A 20,645-nucleotide genomic window follows, 5' to 3' on the forward strand; every position below is an offset into this window, starting at 1 on the left:
TGCACTGGCCAAGACTATGCAATAGTACCCAGATCATGGAAAATGTATATATATAAACAATTAATTAAAATGAAATATATTTTGGGGGAAATAATTTCAAAGACAAATAGCATTATAATGAACTAGTGTTCTTAGAAAGGTGTCAAATAGAGGTGAGTATTAACAAATCCTTCCAATCCTGGGCAGATTACATAATCGTATTGACTGACTTTGAGTGCAACAGTTTACGGAGGGGAAATGGGACATCAGATAGGTTAAGTCTGGGTGGGAAAACGTTAAGGATTGAAGCATTAGGAATGATGCACTCCTTAAAGGATCTGAATTTATACTGGTTGATCTACTTACCTCTCTTTCCCTCCTTTCCTTCCTCCCTCCCTTCCATGGAGTGAGGCACCAGGCTAGATGCTGAGATGACCACGAGAATAAGATACGATCCCCGCCTTATGAAGCTCATACTCCAGCCAGGGAGACCCAACAGCTCACAAATTCTTATGTTGCAACACAATGAGGTGCTATGGTAGAGGTATGAGGAAAATGCTCCAGGAGCATAAAGGATGGTCGCATCTCTTTCAAATGGGTTTTAGTGGACTCCTTTGGCATATAATTCTATAATAAATATTTTTCGTGTGTCCCACTGCTTGGAGTTTAACTATCTTTCATAGTTACCTTTTCTCCTTCTTTCTGTCTCTGTTTCCCTCTTTCTCTCCCTCTCCCTCATTTCCTTTCTTCACCCACAATCTATTAGCTCCTCTATCTATCTATCTATCTATCTATCTATCTATCTATCTATCTATCTATCTATCATCTATCTATGTCTGTCTGTCTGTGGAACATTTTAGATCATACAACTTTCTAAGACAGGTTCCTCTTCTTGCTGCGGGGAAAGCCTAGCTACCAAAGATCATTTTGCCAAAGTGAAAGTTGACAAAGGGAGTTTGCAGTTCCTTCTCTGCAGGTCTTAAAACACGATTGTTCTCATCTGGCTGCGATGGCTGGGTGGTCTTGCCTAAAGGCAGCAGGGCTGACCAGAGGACTTTTCAAGGGCTTGTGGACATCCTTGCTTCCTTCGTTGCCAAGAACCTGTAAGTCTCTTTGGATCCCGAGCAGCTGCTACCCTTTCAGTACCGGACCTGGCTGCCCAGGGCAAAAGCTGAGGTGAGGAATGGCGGCCCTGGAGGGTACATTTCCATGGTCTCAGAGGTCCTTGTTGCAGCTGGCTGCTGTTCTAAGAGACTGCCAACTCTGCACTGAGAATCACACCAGGGTTATAATCATCCATAACTGACATCAAGAGCCAAAAATCCATGAAATGCTTGAACTCAGACTTTTGTTATGTAGCTTGCATTTTCTAATGCCCTAAAGCTTCTGATCTGCTTCCAATTGGAGGGAAATATAAACAGCTCCGCTCACTGGTAAATTTGGCCTCTGTAGCATAAATTTCCAAAGGTTCCCTCATGTTCTGTTGAGTAAAAAGTCCTCGTGGAACGTCAAAGCTTTTTAGATGGTCTGCACATCCGTGGGAAGAAGAAAGGTAATCCAAGGATGGTTATCTAGAAACACTGCTGACCAACGGTTACTGTGTTTTCTCTACTAGAACCCAGACCAAACAGCAGGATGTAAACACCATTTCACACACACTGAGCAGGCTCAGTGGTCATGAGTCTTTATTTTGGGGCCTTAACTATCTTTGATTAGAGCTGCTTACTGACCGACAAGCAGTGACTCAAGAGGCCTGATTCTGAGGTTCTGGTTTGCCTTATTGGATTCTTGAAGTGTGAGAAGGGCTTCACAAGTCTGCAGGCACAGGCTGGCACCCAGTAAAGTCTAGTGACACTCATTCCCTAACTGATTCCGTGGAGGGCTTCTCTGGAGCTATCAGAACCAACCAGCACTTGTTTTCCAAATTAAATGCAGACAAGAGTTGCATTTTCTTTTTGGGATAGATATCAGTGGACATCATCAAGGTAATTTCAATCCTCTTTTAAATTTTATCTTTGGGGAGAGCAGAGATTATCTGTTCTCTATTCTTTCACATTTTTCAATGTAAACTAACATAATCGATCACCATACTATGATTCTAATCACCTGAGAGGAAGCCTGACATGGAAGCTGAGAGCACAAATGGGGCTGATCCTGACTCAGGCACACACTAGGGCATGACCTTGGGTAAGGTGCTAAATGTGTCTCTGTGCCTCAGTTTTCTCATCTGTAAAGTGGGATAAGGACAGGACCTACCTCATTCAGTCCTTGTGAGGATTAAACAAGTTATTACATGTAACATGCTTAAAGTAGTACCCGGAACATAGTAAGTACTCTGTGTTAGCTATTAGTATTATTATCAAGAATGAATAAATCACAGAGCTAATCAAAACCAAGCAGACGAGGCAGCATCTAGGAACCTGGGATGCAGTAATACAGCAAAGAGCTGGCATGGTGCCTGGGAATAGTAAGTGCTTGCTGTTCGCAATTCGTACCTTGGGCACCTGGGCCCTGCTTTTATTTTGAATTATTGTTTATGACCTTCACTTACCCTTGCAGAACTCTACAGAAGCATGTTACATGTTGCTTCCTCTCTGCCACCTTTGGTAACCAGGGAGAAAATGCCCAGACCCCAGCCCCACGTCGGAGGGAAACCTCCACTAACAAAAAGTTTAGTTCTGGTGTAAAAAGTGTCATCAGTTCTTCTCTTTGTTTTTATTCCTGAAAGAAAGTGGCACATCCAGGATCGAGAAAAATTCTGCTGCAGCCTGTATGTTACAGGCTCACCATTATAACCCACGAATGCCAAAAACACCAATTCTATCTGAACATTTTGGGTGTTATTTGTTTAAGCATGTTTGTTTTCTTAGTGAAGCTAAAAATATTTTCCCGTGGTGTTTCTGAAGGGACATTTAGACTAAAATAAAAATAAAAATAAATGACATGTTTAAAAAGTTATATTCATCAGACCTAGGACAGAGTACAGAAAACGGGTGGAGGAAGTGAATGTTAGGACCTTTGTAGTAGTTTTCTTATTTTGGTTGCTCTAAATAGATGTGGAAAAACAAATTGAAAGAAAAAGTCTATCTCCACCCTGTACAAGTGAGGAATGAAAAAGCATTTACTTGTATTGGAGTTAAGCTTCGAAATAAATTAATACATGTCCATATAATAATTTTTCCTGTTATGATATATCAAACCCTGTTCCTATGAACTATAATAATTACATGAAACTGCTTTTTTGTACCAGACCTTTTTATCATTGGGTACAGTCTTGACAAAACGAGCAGAGAAATTTCAGGGAGTGGTGATTATAAAGAAATATTTATGGTAGAACATTGACTACAATAAAATTTGATTTGCAGTTTCTTTTTGAGTGAGAAAAACACAGTGAGAATCTTAGCAAATAAAGGGACATTAGACCCAGGGTTTTCTCCCATGGATAACAGAAATCCTTTATTAGGAAATTTCAGCTTTGGGGAATCCATTATTCCCTCAAAATATCATGCTAAATTTCCTGTGTTTGTGAATTTTTCTGGGGAGAAGGCACATAGCTTTAATTCTCAAACAGACATAGATATATTTATTATATACACACCCATTTAATTTCGTGGAATTCCATTAAGAAGCACAGAGCACACCCCCTTTTAAAAATGTTTATTGTCTGCTATCTCACTGAAGAGGTCATGCAGAACCACAAATCAAAGTTAAGGGAGACCTTGACATTCTACAGAAGCCTGCCATATTAAGTCTAAAGTCACCTTCCTCAAATATAATCTTCATTCAAAAGGCCGACATGAGCGGTCCTTCGGTCACTTTCCAAGGCTCAAGTATGTTTCATTCGCTAGAACTTCAGGAAGCCAAGTCATCAGCACCCATGGAAAATACTGCATAAGAATGTTTAAGTTTCCATGTTGCAATCATTCTCCTTTGTTGAGCCTTGAAGGATAGAAGCTAATTTGAAGATTCTTCATTTGTCAGCTGATTTGTCTGTCTTTGTCCTCCCCGCTTTCCTCAATAGCCCACCTAGGAGACCACGGACAAGTTCCATGTGGCCCTACAGGCCCTCCTCACCACATTTCTGTCCTCCACCTCCCCAGGCATTTGTTGAAGGCTGCCTTGTACTGGAATCTTTGCTTACATTTCTAACTGGATTTTGACCTCTCCAGTGTCAGAGAACCTAGCACCAGGCTTGACAGGTGGCTATCTGAAGATGAGTAACAAAGACATCATGGCAAGTTCAGCTTTTCCCTTCGAGAGTTTTGGCTTTTAGGTTTCTAATGACCCTCAGGAAACAGAGCCTTGGACTCTGGGGTAAGATGTGGTGGTGGCTCGAGGAGGGCTGGAGCAGCCTAAGGAGTCGGGCTTCCAAGCTGACCTGTGCAGACTGACAATTCACCAGGGAGGGGCTGGTGGGCGGCGCTTGCCGCACGCTCTCCCTACCTCCAGGAGGAGAATTAACTCACTCATCCTTCTCCAAAGAACAGCACCACCGAGCCAGCTTCTCGGGGATCCGCACACTGCTCAATGGCGCCATCTGGTCATTAGCCCCTTCTCTGAGCTGACAGTCCCAGTGAGCTGGAGGGGTGGGAAAGAACCGGGGCCACTGGGGTTCTAGTTCTGGGCTATGTCCTCTAAGCAAGGGGCGTTGGGGTAAATCAGTGCGAGACTGGGGGCCATGAAAGTCCCTGGCTGGGGCAGAAACTACCAGCTAGTTACAGCTTCAGCTACTTTGCTTACAAATGGCACCGAGTAACAGAGATTGCCAATTCTCATCCTTAGGAGATCACCCGCCAGCTGGAGATGGCCAGCCACTTAATAGGAAAGCACTCCGAGATTCTAAGACTAAAAGGCTCATAACTGTTTAGAAATGTAAATAACCCTGGGGTTCCTGGGTGGCACAGCCGGTTAAGCGTCTGACTCCGGTTGTGATCTCAGGATCCTGGGATCGAGCCCCTTGTTGGGCTCTGCGCTCAGCGGGGAGTCTGCTTGAGATTCTCTCTCCCTCTCCCTCTGCCCCTCCTGCTCATGTTCTCTCTTTCTCATAAATAAATAAAAAAATCTTCAAAAAAGAAATGTAAATAGCCCTAAATTATAACCAGAGATGGAAATGAGTCTAGGGGCAGGGAGGGACATTCTGTAATAGAGTCTCAGGGTTGTCTGGCTTCTCCCAACACACAGTGTGAATACAAACGGTTTATAGATGTGGGCAAAGGTTCTCAGAATGAAAAATGTCCATTTCCATCAGAGATTAAAATGCAGTTTGGGAAAACAATTACCTGCCTGGGATCCTGGAAACGTAAAACTTCCTGGTTTCTCTGCCAAGAAGAACGATTGTAAAACAAGGCCTGAGAATCTCACAAACAAGATTTTAGAATTTTATCCAAACAGCTGCAGTTCACCTTCCAGGAGCCCAGACACACTTGGGTCTGAGGGATGTTGCAACACCGAGTTTGAGGTCTCCCCGGTCTGGTGCCAAGAGCTGGCCCCACGAGACAAAGACAGAACAGTTGCTCTCTTAATGGGAGCAGAAAACAACCACCCCCCCACCCACCACCCAAACTCTCTGCTTTGTTGTGAAATTGTCACTGTGCCTTTGAGGAGAGATTAAAATCCTAGCCATGTCAAATTTAAAGGGCAGGTTCCCAGGCAGGGAAGGGAGAGGGGTTCGGGTGGGGGCTGGGAAAATCCAGTCGCAGTGAATTTACGGAGGATTTGGGGATCGCAAAAGTCATGGGCCTTGACTCAATTAAAATTAATGGAAAAGTACAAGTCCGCAACTTAAAAATAATAGTAAAATAAAGCGGCAAGGATATTCTGGCTTGTTCTCTGCTTTCATTTTTGAGCCTGCATGGGAATCCCAGAGCAGGTTTCCTGAGAGGCACAGCATGGGTGCCGGGCCAGCAGCTGTTTTTACCTACTCTTCTGCCCTCGACACACAAAGATTCTGCAGTCAAGAGTGAGGATGAATGGTCCACCCACGGCTGAACATTTCCTGAGGGCCAGGGAGGTGCTCAGCAAAGTTGCTGGAGTTGGTGGGGTTTCGAAAGAAAAAGAATACAAACTCTCAAGGATGGGCAGGAAAGACTAGAGAGTCTGAAAGAGGGGGCAAGAAAGCTCCCTGGCTTGGCACCCTTGCCAGATTCTCAGACTACACAGAACACCCTGCCTTCAAGAAGACAGCTCTGGATCCCTCCAGAGCCCTTGAATCTCTCATCTGGTTCCAAATCTTTAGAAGTGCCCAAGCCAGCTATATATATATGGGGGCCCCTCCACATCTTCTCTCCTGGCTCCATTTGTAAAACAAGGAAAGATGGGTGACACCAAAGAGTTTCTCATCCCATGAGTTTGGTTCCCACTGGGTGTGGGAGAGAGGGCCCCACCTGAGGGAGGGAGTGCATCTCAGCCAACGTCCTGGCCATTTCCAGGCCTGAATATTCCCATTGCTCCATGGATGGACACCGACGTTGAAGTCTTTCGTGATTAAAGAAATCTTTAGATTCAAGTCACGATGTTGTCATCATTGGCTCGTCCTCCTTTTTAAGAGGAGAGCACTAACAGTGCCCACCTCACAGGTTAGGGTTCTTATGAAGACGACACAAGCTGACATACGTGGTGCTTTGAAAGGAACCTGGCACATAGCAGTTCAACAGATACGAAATTTCCTTACTGTTGTGAGTGCCATTATTCTCGACTGTTCACTCACTTACCCTTCTGTTTTCTCACTCAACGACCTTTCTATATTTTGACACATATCACAAAGATATTTTGATGAATGTTTAATGTCCCCCTTCATTCATGAAAGAACTGCAGGGTCCCCAGTTGAAGAAACACATGGAGGGCAATCTATGCTGTCTATCAAGCAAGCACAGGTTTTGACATGATTTTTAAAAAGTCTTCCTTTTCTGCAACTTTCCTGCCTTCATTTCCCTTGTCTACTTTCTTCTCCCTTCCAAATCCCCTAAAGAGTCCTAGCAGATATTTTATTAGACCCTGACAGGTTATGCAAAATGAGTTTCAGTAGCATGAAGATAAATGTCACGTAAAAAGTTGCTCGCCAAATAGTAAAGAGCAGGGAAGAGAGAGACTGAAATCCCTCCCTAAAGCTTCTAGAAGCCCTTGGTGTTGCTAGGAATTCTTGTCCTCAAGCAAAAACTGCAGCAGGAATCCCCTCTATCCCTTTGTGAAATGGAAGCTAGAACATGTGCCAGCTCCCTTGCGCTACAGGGCTTCTTGGGCGCATTCACTCCCCTGGAGAGGAGGTGGAGGCAGGCTGTCTGCCCACCCCATCTGGGCTCAGTCTCCATGGTGTCTTCCACTTTCCCAGGCTGACCAGAGTCCTGTGAATGACTGCTATCCGCCAGCTAGGTGGTTAGGCTGATCTGGTGAGAACTCTGCCTCTGAGAAGCCACGGGGATTGACGCTGCAGTGCAGAGCCCGTGGCTCTCCCACTGATAGTCAGCAGACACCCTTCACATGGTGGGGCCCCATCGCCGGTGCTCCCTGCCTTTCCAGCCATTTGGAGAGGGCTGGGTCTTCGGGGCAGGGCCCCTACAGTAGCTGCTCCCACGGGAAAACACATCCCTTTTCCTATTATAGTTACAACAAAAACAATAAGCAGTAAAGCCATTGAGAGTCCTGGTGGGCTCCCGCAGATCAACAGCCTCACAACGCCCATGGAAACTTGTCAGTGCGTAGACCCTCTGATTCACTGTGCCTGGTCCAAGAGGCTTCTTGTGTCTTTAAAAATAAATATTAACACTGAGATGGTGCTTTGTTTCATTTTGCACTCTCATAGCTGATGATCGAGACACTTTCAGGGCAATCAAGTACAAAAAGGGAGAGACACACTCATTTTTGCCTCTCTAGTCAGAAATGAAGAGATTTTTGCCTTGTTTGGCTAGAGGTTACTAATTTGGAGGATGCCAGTTTTAGAGTTCATCTCAGTTTGACTTGTAAATGAAAGGTGGAATTACCCTGCTGTGTGGCTGCTGGCCCCAACATGCCTTGCAACCCCTGTTTTCCATGTTGGGGTGCAGCAGAAGTTCATGGACATCACTAGAAGGTTCAGGAAGTAGGAGGTTGGAAGCAAGCAGTGGAAGATGGTGAGGCTCAGGTACTGAGCATTCCACGTCCTCCCCTACAGAGAAGGTGAGGATTTGGCTTTCCCTTATAGAAAGGCTCTTGGCATTGGCTATATCAGAATCACCCAGGAGTTTGGTAAAAATATAGACGTGGGGCTCTTCTGTGAGCCCAGGCCTCTACTTTTTGTCAGCTCTCCTAAACCAAGACTTCAGAACTGCTGCCTTTCAGGAGAGCAGAGAGAAATAACTGATGAGAAGAGCTGGTGAAGTTTTATCAAAACAGAAAAGTAAATTTCTTCTAATTGTATTATTAAGCTATTATCACGGAATGCCTGGCATGTGCCCAACTTCACCGTCATTCCAGCAAATCCACAACACAACCCCACAGGTGGGGCTGACCATCCCTGTTTCACTGATAAGGACTCAGCAGCTCAGAGCGGGTTACATGAACTGTGTCTAGGGATGCACAGTCAGTAAGCGGTTCGTCTGCTGGAAAGACCAGATGCCTTCTAGCACAACTGAATCCCAGGGCTGCCTCGGTTTCTCATGTTCACCCCCCAGGGGCTGGGCAGGCAAGTGGCCCTCTGGCGGGGGAGCTTCTGGTGCGTGCTGGCTGTACCACCTACCACCGCTCTCCACCACACCCAGGCAGCCCTTAGTTTCTTCCCTTAGTCCTGATTCCGTCCTTCTCCCTTGTCTTGCTTTGCCTTCACCCTTTCTCCTTTCTTTAGAGAAGCTACTCTTAGTCTTGCTCACACAGTGACATCACTCAGGAGGTTCTGAGTGTCACCTGTAGAGAGACTGGTGGAATTGGTCTGGGATGTGGCCTGGGCATCAGGATTTTTAAATACTCCTGGGCGATCCTAAAGGGGCACCTGGCTAGCTCAGTCAGTGAAGCTTCTGACTCTTGATTTCGGCTCAGGTCGTGATCTCAGGGTCATGGGATTGAGCCCCATGTTGGGCTCCTCACTTAGCGGGGAGTCTGCTTCTCTCCCTCTTCCTCCACTTGTGCACGCGCTTTCTCTTTCTCTCTCAAATAAATAAAAAATCTTGAATAAATAAACACTCCTGGGTCATTCTCATGTGCAGCTAAGATTGCGGAGACCTGCTTTCTTTAGGTCTGCCAGACGCAGCTTGCAGAACCAGGAAGTCACCTGGACATGCCCAGGCCTAGAAGGTGGTTGAGCACATGCCTGCTGTTGTAAAAAAAAAAAAAGCCCCGTGAAAAAGCACCAGGTGGCCTCCAGTGACACTCGTATCAGATGAAAAAACATCTGGCTATCCCGGCTGAGCACATGCGGTGAGAATCCCAACATCTCAACGCGCAAGGTGTGCCTTGGCAGGTCTCTGCTGGGGACCAGGCGACGGCCAGAAGCTGTGTAATGGCAAAGACAGCAGCGACCACAGCCTCCCTCCGTCTTAACGCGCTTGAAACAAGGGATGCCTGTGCCCCCTCGGCTCTCCTGGTGAGACCCACACCATAAAGGGGACCTTAAAACTGGCGTTACTGACCCATGCTCCAAACCAGCTCTCTGGTTTCGTTACACACACAGACACATGGATGTGGCAGAGGATGGAAAATTTTACATAGAGCTCTGCTTTGCACCAATTTCCTTCAGGAAGTCTTTCAGATTGTTACAAAACCCCATGTTCCTACCTTGGGCATTTGCCTGAGGACAAGAACAACTCACTGCAAAGGAGTCTGTGTATAAAGTGGACTGTAGCCCATCAGCGATGAGCAGGCTGGAAACAGAGCATTACTAAAACAGCTGAGGCTTCTGCACTCCCCAGAAGTCAGGGTACTGTTGCGGAAAGCACGCACTGTATCCGAGCTCTTGGCACCAAGCCTGGTGCATGGAGGTCACCACTGAATGAGCAAATGCGTGTCATACTGAAGGTGGAGTTTAAACCCACTACTTGCCACAGACGAGGAAAGGCTGAGAAAGGTTAACAAGGAGAACTTTCCACATGAAGCCCGCCCAGCTGGCAGATCAGGGTACAGAAGGGGCAAGTGCTGCAACATGGACGGCACTGGAGGAGATAATGCTAAGTGAAATGAGTCAAGCAGAGAAAGACAATTATCATATGATTTCTCTCAATCTATGGAACACAAGAACTAGAAAGATCGGTAGGGGGGCGCCTGGGTGGCATAGCGGTTAAGCGTCTGCCTTCGGCTCAGGGCGTGATCCTGGCATTATGGGATCGAGCCCCACATCAGGCTCCTCCACTATGAGCCTGCTTCTTCCTCTCCCACTCCCCCTGCTTGTGTTCCCTCTCTCGCTGGCTGTCTCTATCTCTGTCAAATAAATAAAATCTTTAAAAAAAAAAAAAAAAGATCGGTAGGGGAAGAAAGGGATAAAGAAAGGGGGGGTAATCAGAAGGGGGAATGAAACATGAGAGACTATGGACTATGAGAAACAAACTGAGGGCCTCAGAGGGGAGGGGGGTGGGGGAATGGGATAGACCAGTGATGGGTAGTAAGGAGGGCACGTATTGCATGGTGCACTGGGTGTTATATGCAGCTAATGAATCATCGAACTTTACATCAGAAACCAGGGATGTACTGTATGGTGACTAACATAATATAATAAAAAAAATTTAAAAAAAATGAAGTGAAAAAAAAATGTTCTTTTCATCAAAAAAAAAAGGGGGGGCAAGGGTGTCCCCTGAGTGCAAGCCACCAGGGAGTGCTGGAAAAGACCCCCTGGGACCCCTGTCCTTGGCTGTGGGCCAGGAATGAGAAGGGAAGAAAAGCAGAGGGGGCGTGTCTGCTCCTCCAGCTCCCCAGGTGAGGAAAACGGGCCCTCCATAGGAGCTGGTGTCTGGGGACCCATCCCAGATCCCACAGGCTTCCTGTTCACTGCGCCCTTGCTGCGAGGAGGTGGGTGTACAGAGATGGTTAGGGACAGAGGCGTCACTCACTCGGCTTGGGACACCTGTTCCTCGTGAGAGACAGCTGCAGATGGGGCCCCATACTTGGCCGCCAGCTCAGCTGTGCCTGCGGGTACCTCGGAGAGTTGGAGCAACTTCTAAATGAGAGGGTTTTCAAAGGCATCAAGAATTAAACCGACTCTGAAAAGGTGACAGAAGACAGGGGGTGGCGTTTGGATAGGCACATGCGCAGCAGGAGTTTAGAGGGAGAGGAGACCCTGACATCGCCCTCTGTGGGGCCCTGGGAAAAGCATGTCTGAGAACTCCATACGGACATCTGTAATCACGCTGTTAGAACAGTAAACATTTGCTGGAGATTCCTTTGCTCTCTTCTCTTTCCTATCTCTTGTGTACTTTAAGCGGTGCAATTTATTTTAGCAAGAACAACTCTACTCCTCTGTTATTGCCCGACTTGGAGCTTCTTTCGAAAGTGGCTCGCCGTAGAGCATCAACCCTCCGTTCCACGGTATAGGAAGCTCGCCCTGGGGCCCTGCCCCTCCAACATGCACTGTGTCCGGGTTCACATGGGCACAAATACGGGGCAGTCAGAGCAGGAAAGAAAAAGGCACCTTAAAGAAACAGAATGGACTGGATCCTGAAAGGTGTGACTACATCCCAATGGATGTATTCAGGGGATGACGACACCAGTAAGAACAGAGACTTGTCAGCTGTTGTTCAGTAAGCTAGAAAGGTCAACGTTCGCAGTGTTCATGCCAACCTTTCTCCTTTTCTTAGGAATAAGTGTGTGACATCATCTTGGTGCCATTACCTTGACCACCAACACAGTCTCCTAACTTCCCGTGTTCAGATTCGGGGCTCAACAAGCTACTTTGGAAGCTCATCTGGCCTCCCAAGAAAATCTATCCACAGAGAGACCATGGGCCGGGGCAGGTAAGCATCTGTGTCTGCTTACAAATCAATATGCTGGCATTGCAGGTTGAACACCTGTCCAGGGGGCCATTAATGGGAGTCAGCCCCTGGGAGATGGATGTATCTTTGAGGAATGAACGAATCAGGTCTTTTAGAAGCCAAGATGAGGTTCAGACCCTCTATGTGGTGAATCCTGCAAGTAATGCCACCCTCAGAAGCCCCTTGGAGGTCATGCTCTTAGTCCTCCTGTGCTGGTAGCCCAACACATTGTTGAAGGCCTTCCGTGGCTACTTCTTGAATTTAGACACTTTTCTTGAGTGAAGACTGGATTCAGAAATGACCAGAGTTTCACAGGGCTTGGATGCTGTGCATAACTTCCACGGTGCAAGGAGGGGAAAGCATCCGTTCCACTCCTTAGCTACGTGGAAAATTTCACATCTATGTAAATTCTGATCTGTTTATTCCTTCAACCATTCCTGATTCTAATATAATCAGACTGAGTTTCCAGTCAGAAAGGTTCCTCAGAAGGAGTATGAGAGGTGACTGCTCTTAAAGAACACAGGTTTTAGTTGGGGAGATAGATATAAGAAACAATCAAACACAGTCAATGGCACAAATAAAGACATAGCTCAAGCTGATAAAGAAGTGAGCCAGAATTGGGTGAAGTGAATCTCAAAAGGCTTTCTGAAAGAAGTACTTCTAAGAAAAAGCACCTTAGTGTCACAATAAAAAGGATGGGTCTTGAAGTCAAATAGACCTGGATTCAAATGCTCAACTGTTTAAACTTCATAAGGTACAGACGAGGCTAAGCAGGGTGGGAACAAAGTGCCTGACATGAGGTGCTAAAGAAATGGTCATGAAGAAATATCTACACAGCCGGAGAAAGGAGGAGAAAAGTTTATGGTCACTCTGTACCAGACACTCTTCTTACTGCCTTATTGTATTAACCCATTTCACTGTCACAACAACCTTATGGGTTAGGTACCATTATTAACCCCATTTATTGATGAGGAAAACAAGGCAGGCCCAGAGAAGTTAAGTGACTTACCCGAGGTCAACACAGCTAGAATTTGAATCCAGGCAATCTGGGCCCTGACTTTGGAATGCTAACCACTTTCCAGTCTTTTTCCATTACATTTGCTCCACCACCTCTCTTTGAGTCATATTTATTATCAGACAAAATCCTCAGAACATCTTCGATTTTTAGGATGAATGCTGAAAACATTATACATCCTTTGCTTGTCAGGGAGTGGCTGTTTGGTGCCGTTTCTGTTGATCACTCAGTGATCTATCCAAGACAGTGATGTGTATGGACCATTTTTGTCTCAGTTAATATAAAGCACCATATAAACATTGACTCAGCTGCAGAGCCTGAATAATAAATTATCACTAGCCCAAGTGCTAAAATAGCACTTGATTTTCTCTCTGCCCGAGCATGCTATCTATTTATACTTTGCTTACTTCTGTGGAGTTCAAAGTGCTTTATACACATTTCATCATAGCTATAATTACGTCGATTTATTGTCTTTATTACACACATGTGACTAATGTATCCAACAACGCTTCATATTTACTACAGGATTCTCAATTTTCAACTAGCTTTTTTATCTAAGGGATTTGCTGACTACATTTAATTTATAATTAGTGGAAATTTGCTGACAATTAGAAGAATAGCATTTTACTGGTTCTTTTTTAACTAAATTCATTTTGTACATGATACAACCATTCTTGTCCCTGAATAGTAACCATGTATTATTTCTTATCCTTTACAATTCCATTTATGACTGACCTTGAACTGGAATAGATCTGTTATTTTAAAACTACAAGTACAATTGCCTTTTTCACACAGACTTTCTGAAGTCCAATATATATATGTATTATTCTTATTTTTTCAGGTTGATGAGTTCATTGACACACATGCATTTTCAAACTTGGTCTTCATCTTTTTGGTTTTCATATTCATGGGCAAAAAATAAACTTAGATGATAAGATAGAATAAGGAAAAGAACTCCAGAGAAAGGTTTCCTTAACTGGCTGGAGGATGGACGAGAGCCCAAAATTCTGGAGTTACTGCAAAACTAGGTTTGTGCATTGTAAGGAGTTAACAGAACTAAAGATTTAGAAGTGGGCCTTAGTGCCAAATGCATAAAGAGAAATGAAACAAGAGTTGTCATTTGATGTTTCTGTCCCTGACACATAAAAATAGCCCAAATGCTTAGCCTAAGGCTGGGGCATTCTGTTTCCTTTTGTCCTCCCCTCATGTGAATATCCACCTTCATTATTGAAAACAGACACTTCAGCCTTAAGCATTTCCCTGTTTTTAAAAAGGGTATATGGGGCCCCTGGGTGGCTCAGTCGGTTGAGCGTCTGACTCTTGGTTTTCCTTTCAGGTCATGAGCTCAGGGTGGAGAGATCTAGCCCCACAGGCTCCTAGATCAGCGGGGAGTCTGCTTAAGATTTTCTCTCTCTGTCCCTCCCCCAACTCACGCTCGCGCTCTCTCTCTGTGTCTCTCTCTGTCTCAAATAAATAAATCTTCAAAAAAGATTAAAAGAAGGATATGCCAACAGTCCCTGTCCAAGAACCAGTAGTTATCCCTTCCACAGGAGTCCCTAAGGTTTTTCCATGCCCAGCTGTGTCATCTGCCAGTGTGAATTTAGGACGATGGCATTGGTATGACCAGCCACAAGAGATATGAGTCCTAAACACCCTCAGAAGCAGTAATGGTGTTGGAGGGATGTTGAGAATCAAAGCCGCTTATTCTAGGAGGTTCTGTACCCTGATATTATGGACCTTGAACAAGGTCAAGGAACTCATCTGTAGTCAATATCCTCATTCAAAAGAGAAGGTCAGGCCCTTGGAGACTTGCAGCTGCACAAATGCACTGAGTTCTCTTTTACCTCTGGGCATCTGCACATTCTGTTCTCTCTTCACAGATAAGTGGGCACTTCGATTATTTTTCTTGTGGACTTAGTTTAAAAAAGGTTTTCCTAAGACTGGATTGGATTCCCTATTTGGTGGGCACAGTCCCATAGCTTTGCCCACCCCACTGATCTTACAAGGTTGCAAAATGCCAGGATCACCTAAAGACCAGGTCTCAGGAAAGAGCTGAATCGAAGAATAGATAAAGGGCAGCAGAAAAGCAAAGAAGGGAGATGGGGGCTTGGAAGGGCCTTTTTTTTTTCTTCCCTCTTTTAAAGATTTTATTTATTTTTATTTGAGAGTGAGAGAGGAGAGGCAAAGGGGGAGAGAGAGAGAGAATCCCAAGCAGACCCCCGCCCCCCGCACCGGGCGTGGAGCCCAACTCAGGGCTTGATCTCATGACCCTGAGATCATGACCTGAGCCAAAACCAAGAGTCAGATGCTTAACCTACTGAGCCACCCAGGCAACCCTGGAAGGGCCTTTCTATGACTTTTACTGTGACTTCTACACAGCCACCCCAGGTGTACCCTATGGAATTGTGGCAATCTTGCAAATCAAAACCAGACTGAGCCTAAAATTAGTTCAACTAAGAAAAATTACATTACTTGAACGTTTCAAAAGCAGCTTTTCCTTTTTTTATTTTTCTTTGTTCTTTATCTCAAGAAAATAAATGACGGTATGGCGTTCAAATCTGAATCAGGTCCAACGCTGAAGGCTGGAGCAGTGATCAGATGGCATGCTCCACATGGCCCCACTAACACAGGGTTGGCATTTCCACTATGGAAATACCAGCAACATGAAATGAGCTTGGGAAGTTTCCATTAGCTTCCTAGCTATATGTTCAGAGTTCAGACAAATGTGAAGCACAGAATACATAATAACAATGGTGAATGGAATGTGCTAGAAAGCAAGAAAATAGCAAACAAGCAAAGCATGTGTTCTGTTATATCTTTTTCAAAATTATCTGTTTCAACAACAAAACAGACTCTCTGAAAAATTAACTCACCAGTGCCATATCTCAGGCAGAATGACATATGGAAATTGCACGGTCTTTGGCAGTAGGCCGGCTTTGAGGGCTAGCTCCCAAACTTCCTGGCTACACAACTTTGGCAAGTTAACTTAAGTCGGTGATTACAGTCTCCACCTCTTCATCACCTCTCAGGATTTCGTGAGGTTTAGAGAAAATATAAGTACAAGTGCTTAGCACCTAGCTCAGGAATAATGACCAGTGTGATCACCAACATCTTTGATACCATTGGAGAAACAATAAAAACATCAATTTGGAAATTATGAATGACCCTTAGCTGGACCGAAGTTTAATTGTTTACGTGATAAACAAATTATAATGCAAGCTAGAAAGTAGCTAACAAATGTAAGCAGCTAACTTTTAAATATTTTAATAGTAAATTATGCTAAGTGAAATAAGTCAAGCAGAGAAAGACAATTATCATATGGTTTCACTCATTTATGGAACATAAGAAATAGCAGGGAGATCGGTAGGAGAAGGAAGGGAAGAATGAAAGCGGGGGTAAACAGAAGGGGGATTGAACCACGAGAGACTATGGACTCTGGGAAACAAACTGAGGGTTTCAGAGGCGGGGGGGGACTGGGATAGGCCGGTGATGGACATTAAGGAGGGCACGTATTGGATGGAGCACTGGGTGTTATACGCAAACAATGGATCATGGAACACTACATCAAAAACTAATGATGTACTGTATGGCGACTAACATAACATAATAAAAAATTTAAAAAAAAATAGTACCCATTTTACTATAAACAATATGGGTACGTTAACTAATCTTAATTTGTATCACTCAGTCATAATTATTAATCTTAATTTATAATACTCAATTATTCAATTATATTAATAGAACAGTATTTTTACATCCTTCCAGAAAAATCTATGCATATATATGTATCTAATTTTTCTTCTCATCTGTGAGATCATACTCTCCATACATACTTCAATTTTTTTACTTTACAGTGATCTGCAGCATCTTTCTATGTGAGTTCATGAACATCTATCATGTTTTTTGATAGCTGTATTTAATTTCATATATCAATTGACCATCATTTAGCCAGCCTTCTACATACATATTTCTTTTTCTTCCCCAGTTAGTTTCACGCTTCTGCTGCAAAAACAAGAAAAAAAAAAAACCCTAGGAGTGAAATTGCTGAGTCAGAGGGTACATAAACTTAGTATTTTCAAAACTGACGTCAAAATTGCCCTCCAAAAAATTCATGAGAATATACCTTCCTTTAATGGTGTGTGGGGGGAAAAACCCCAAAAAACCCTGTTTTACACTTGCTTCTCCTAATTCTCTCTCTTTCCAGACATGTCCCAAAGAAGACGGTACAACCTGAAGTCATAATCTTAACCGATTTAAATATTTACCCTTCAATATTTACCCTTACTTCATGATAGTTTCTTGTATTTCTCATCTGTAGACTCTTCCTTTAGAAATGTAAACAACACTGGAGGTTGAAAAGTTTCTGCTCCTCCTAGCTTAGGTATCTAAGTCCTTGTAGCCAAGAAGGAGGCCCCCAAAAGAAAAAAGCTACAATAAACCAAACAAATCACAGATAAACGCATCCAAGTTACCTTGCATTTACTCAAGGTTTCTCCGTGTGTTAGGCTCACCACTGGGTACTTCACAGACATTATCTCTCTTTAGGGTCTCTGTATTTGTGAGTATTTATAAGCCCAATAAAAGCCTCACAGATCACTTGATGAGACCTGGGAAGATGGCCAGCCTTCACCTCTGGTGACAGCGGTGAAGATATCAAAGCCCCTTCCCCTCATTTCCCACCCACCTAGCCCCCTCCCCAACTCTCCCCCTGGGAAACACAAGTGCCGCTTTCAGCCAGCAGTAATAGGCCAGGTTTCTATTGGCCCCAAATCCCAATAAGTGCTGTTTCTCTTGATGACTGGAGGCTTGGTGAGATCCTGAAGTATCTTCTGATCATTGAAAGAGATGAACAGGTGTTTGGTATACTTTTGGTATTACGTATAGCTTGTTCTATTTGAGTTCTATAAACACTGGCCATAGAGAAGTGGTCTTTTGGATACCTCCGGGTAAAACAGAATGCTGAATTAACCAGAACACTTCACTCTTCTTCTACCTAACTAGAGAATTTACCATACTTAAGTCTTTATGTCACTCCTACTCTCAAACTGAGCAAAAGAAGAGATGCCCCCCTCCCAAGATAAAAAATGTGAAAAAGACTATTTCCCTAGTCAGAATCCAACACAGCTCTGTCACACACGCCCTGAATAACGATCTCCCGCTTAGCAGCTGCATCACTGAGGTTAGACCAAAAAAGTAATTGGTTTGGAATGCAGAGCTTGACTGGATCACTCTATGCCACAGTATGGTCTCTTTGATTTGCTCAGGCAAAGGCAGACCCTAATACATTAAAAAACTTGTTTCAGAAAGTTTTCCAAATACCAGTTTTGGAAACTCAATCTACATTTTCTCCCCAAATTAATAAGACCCTCCTCACCCCCAAGCACGAAGACATGTTCCATAAAGTATTAGAAGCTGGATACCAACAATACTGTGGGACTAAGCAGAGCCCACCTCCCACGTTCAGACAGTAAGACCACTACCACCACTACCCCCCTCCCACCTGCAAGGGAAAACGGGATTCTCCTGGCTCCCCTTCTGAAGGCCAAGTCCTGGGCAATGGTTTCTGAGCCCTAGAAACAATGGGGCTGCCCCAGGAAATGAAGCCACTTTGAGAATCTTTATTTTATTAACCATAAATCCCCTTGATCTGTCTATGATAGGCCTATCTTCCACTGAATTCCACTTTATAGCCAGAAAAATTTCAGTGAGATTCCAATATATTCAGAAATAGGTCATTTGTATTCAATAACGTCACTAACCTACTCAGATGAAAAAGTGCTTTTTGTGTGTGTGAAATACATCAAACTCTAAGTATCTGAGGCAGGTTTCTGTGAAATCACTTGCTGTGGGTATCCGTGCACAGCGGCTGCTTACTGAAGAAATGAAGCCGGCCTTGGAATTCAGGATAAGCCCGAAAGATTTCTAATGCATTAAGTAGAGATTCTGAAATCGGTGCCAGAGAGGAAGGTTTTAGGACAGTTCATTTGCAAAGGTTAAAAAGCACTGGATATTGAGGACAGGCTGTTGTATGAAATTAATCAATCGCTGACCAATTGGAAATTGCTAAATATTGAGGTGAAATGGGAAATTTAAAAAAAATCTGGTTTTTCTTTTGCATTATGAAAAAATAACCTAAAAGTATGGTTTTTGACATTTAAGTCGCCTACAATTTAGGTGCCTCCTTCTTCACTTGACAGTTGTTCATTTAACTACTATGTACTCAGTGCTTTAGGGGCTGAGGATGTTGTGGCAAATAAGACAGGCATGGTCCCTGCTTTCTTGGAGCTCTAAGAATACACACGTAAAGCACTGACTGTATAATATGAAAATACCCAGCAAACGAAAGCGGGGAGACAGGAGAGGGAAGGCCCCAGTGATCAGGGGGAGCTTCTGCAAGGAAGTGACATTTAAACATTTGAAAGGCAAGAAGGAGGGGCCCTGGGATGAGGAGGAGGAGTGCAATCCAGGTGGAGGTCACAGGTAGTAGAAGGACCCAAGAGGGGGGTGAGCTTGCTGGGTGAGAGGATCAGGGATTCAGCCCAGGTGGCCAGCGAGCCATGGGCAGGTGAGAACAGATGAGCTCAAGAGCTGTAAGTTGGATGGTGGCCTAAGCATGATGGGAAGTATTTTGGGTGATAGATAAACTGACACACAACTCTTCCACAATGACCCCAAACTAGAGAGATGACCAAAGCCTGCGGGGAGGAGAGGAGCTGAAGCCCCTGACAGCCGTCACGCCAGCAGCGAGGCTCTGAGAAGCACTAACAGCAGCTGGGCTCTTGGAATGACGTCAGCACGTGACACCACAACCACAGCACGTGCCATTCCATCAGCCCTTGTTTGGTCAAGACCAAAATCAACAAAAGACCTTCTCTCACCCCTTGACCATGCCCCAGCTTCCACACTTAATCCAGCCTCTCACTCCTCCCCAGAAATACCATCCCAGTCTAGCCTCTATGTTTAGATACACCAAAGGGATAGGGTTCCCAAGCACTGGCAGCTTCTATACTTCCCTGGTAACTACTACTAGGGACAAAAATGCAGGTAACTATCTTTGACATGCTTAATGTGTCTCGTCAAAGAAATGAGGTTCATTAATTCGGCAGCCATACATGGGTCTGCTTCATGATACAAAGAGAGAAACTCCCGAATATCAGTACCCTGTGATGAATGTCACACTCAACCATTAAAGACCTATTTTTAGCAAAGTCAACCACTAAGTTCTGAGCCAAATGAAAGGTCATGTGTTATCTGAGAAGCACATGTTATTGTGGTCATCAAATGGCTAATCTGGGCTGAGGTGTCTATGGAAGATGCTTGTTATAAAAGTAGAGAGTACTATAGTGAATACTGTGATTCAGAAACATAAACTGATATAAATGGTAAAGGGAACATGGACTTAATAGCTAAATTTCAAATGACATTGCAAGTGAGTCCAATGACATGACATTTCTCTCTTTCTTTTTTAAGATTTTATTTATTTAAGAGAGAGAGAGTGAGAATGAGCACATGAGCCGAGGGGTGGGGCAGAGAGAGAGGGAGAAGTAGACTCCCAGTGGAGCAGGGAGCCCGACTCGGGGCTCCATCCTGGGACTCCAGGATCATGACCTGAGCTGAAGGCAGACGCTTAATCAACTGAGCCACCCAAGACACCCCCTGACATGACATTTCTTGATATTGATTATTAACATTGGCAAAAATGTGCCCTAAGTTTTTTCAACTTATTT

General features: G+C 44.3%; 1 protein-coding gene across 1 annotated transcript in view; it reads right to left on the reverse strand.

The window, feature by feature from the left end:
• The window catches only part of BCL2 (BCL2 apoptosis regulator), a 160,829-nt gene that overhangs the window by 39,635 nt on the left and 100,549 nt on the right, over positions 1-20,645 (reverse strand).

This window comes from Ailuropoda melanoleuca, chromosome 14 (genome assembly GCF_002007445.2).
Source record: "Ailuropoda melanoleuca isolate Jingjing chromosome 14, ASM200744v2, whole genome shotgun sequence".
Lineage (NCBI taxonomy): Eukaryota > Metazoa > Chordata > Mammalia > Carnivora > Ursidae > Ailuropoda > Ailuropoda melanoleuca.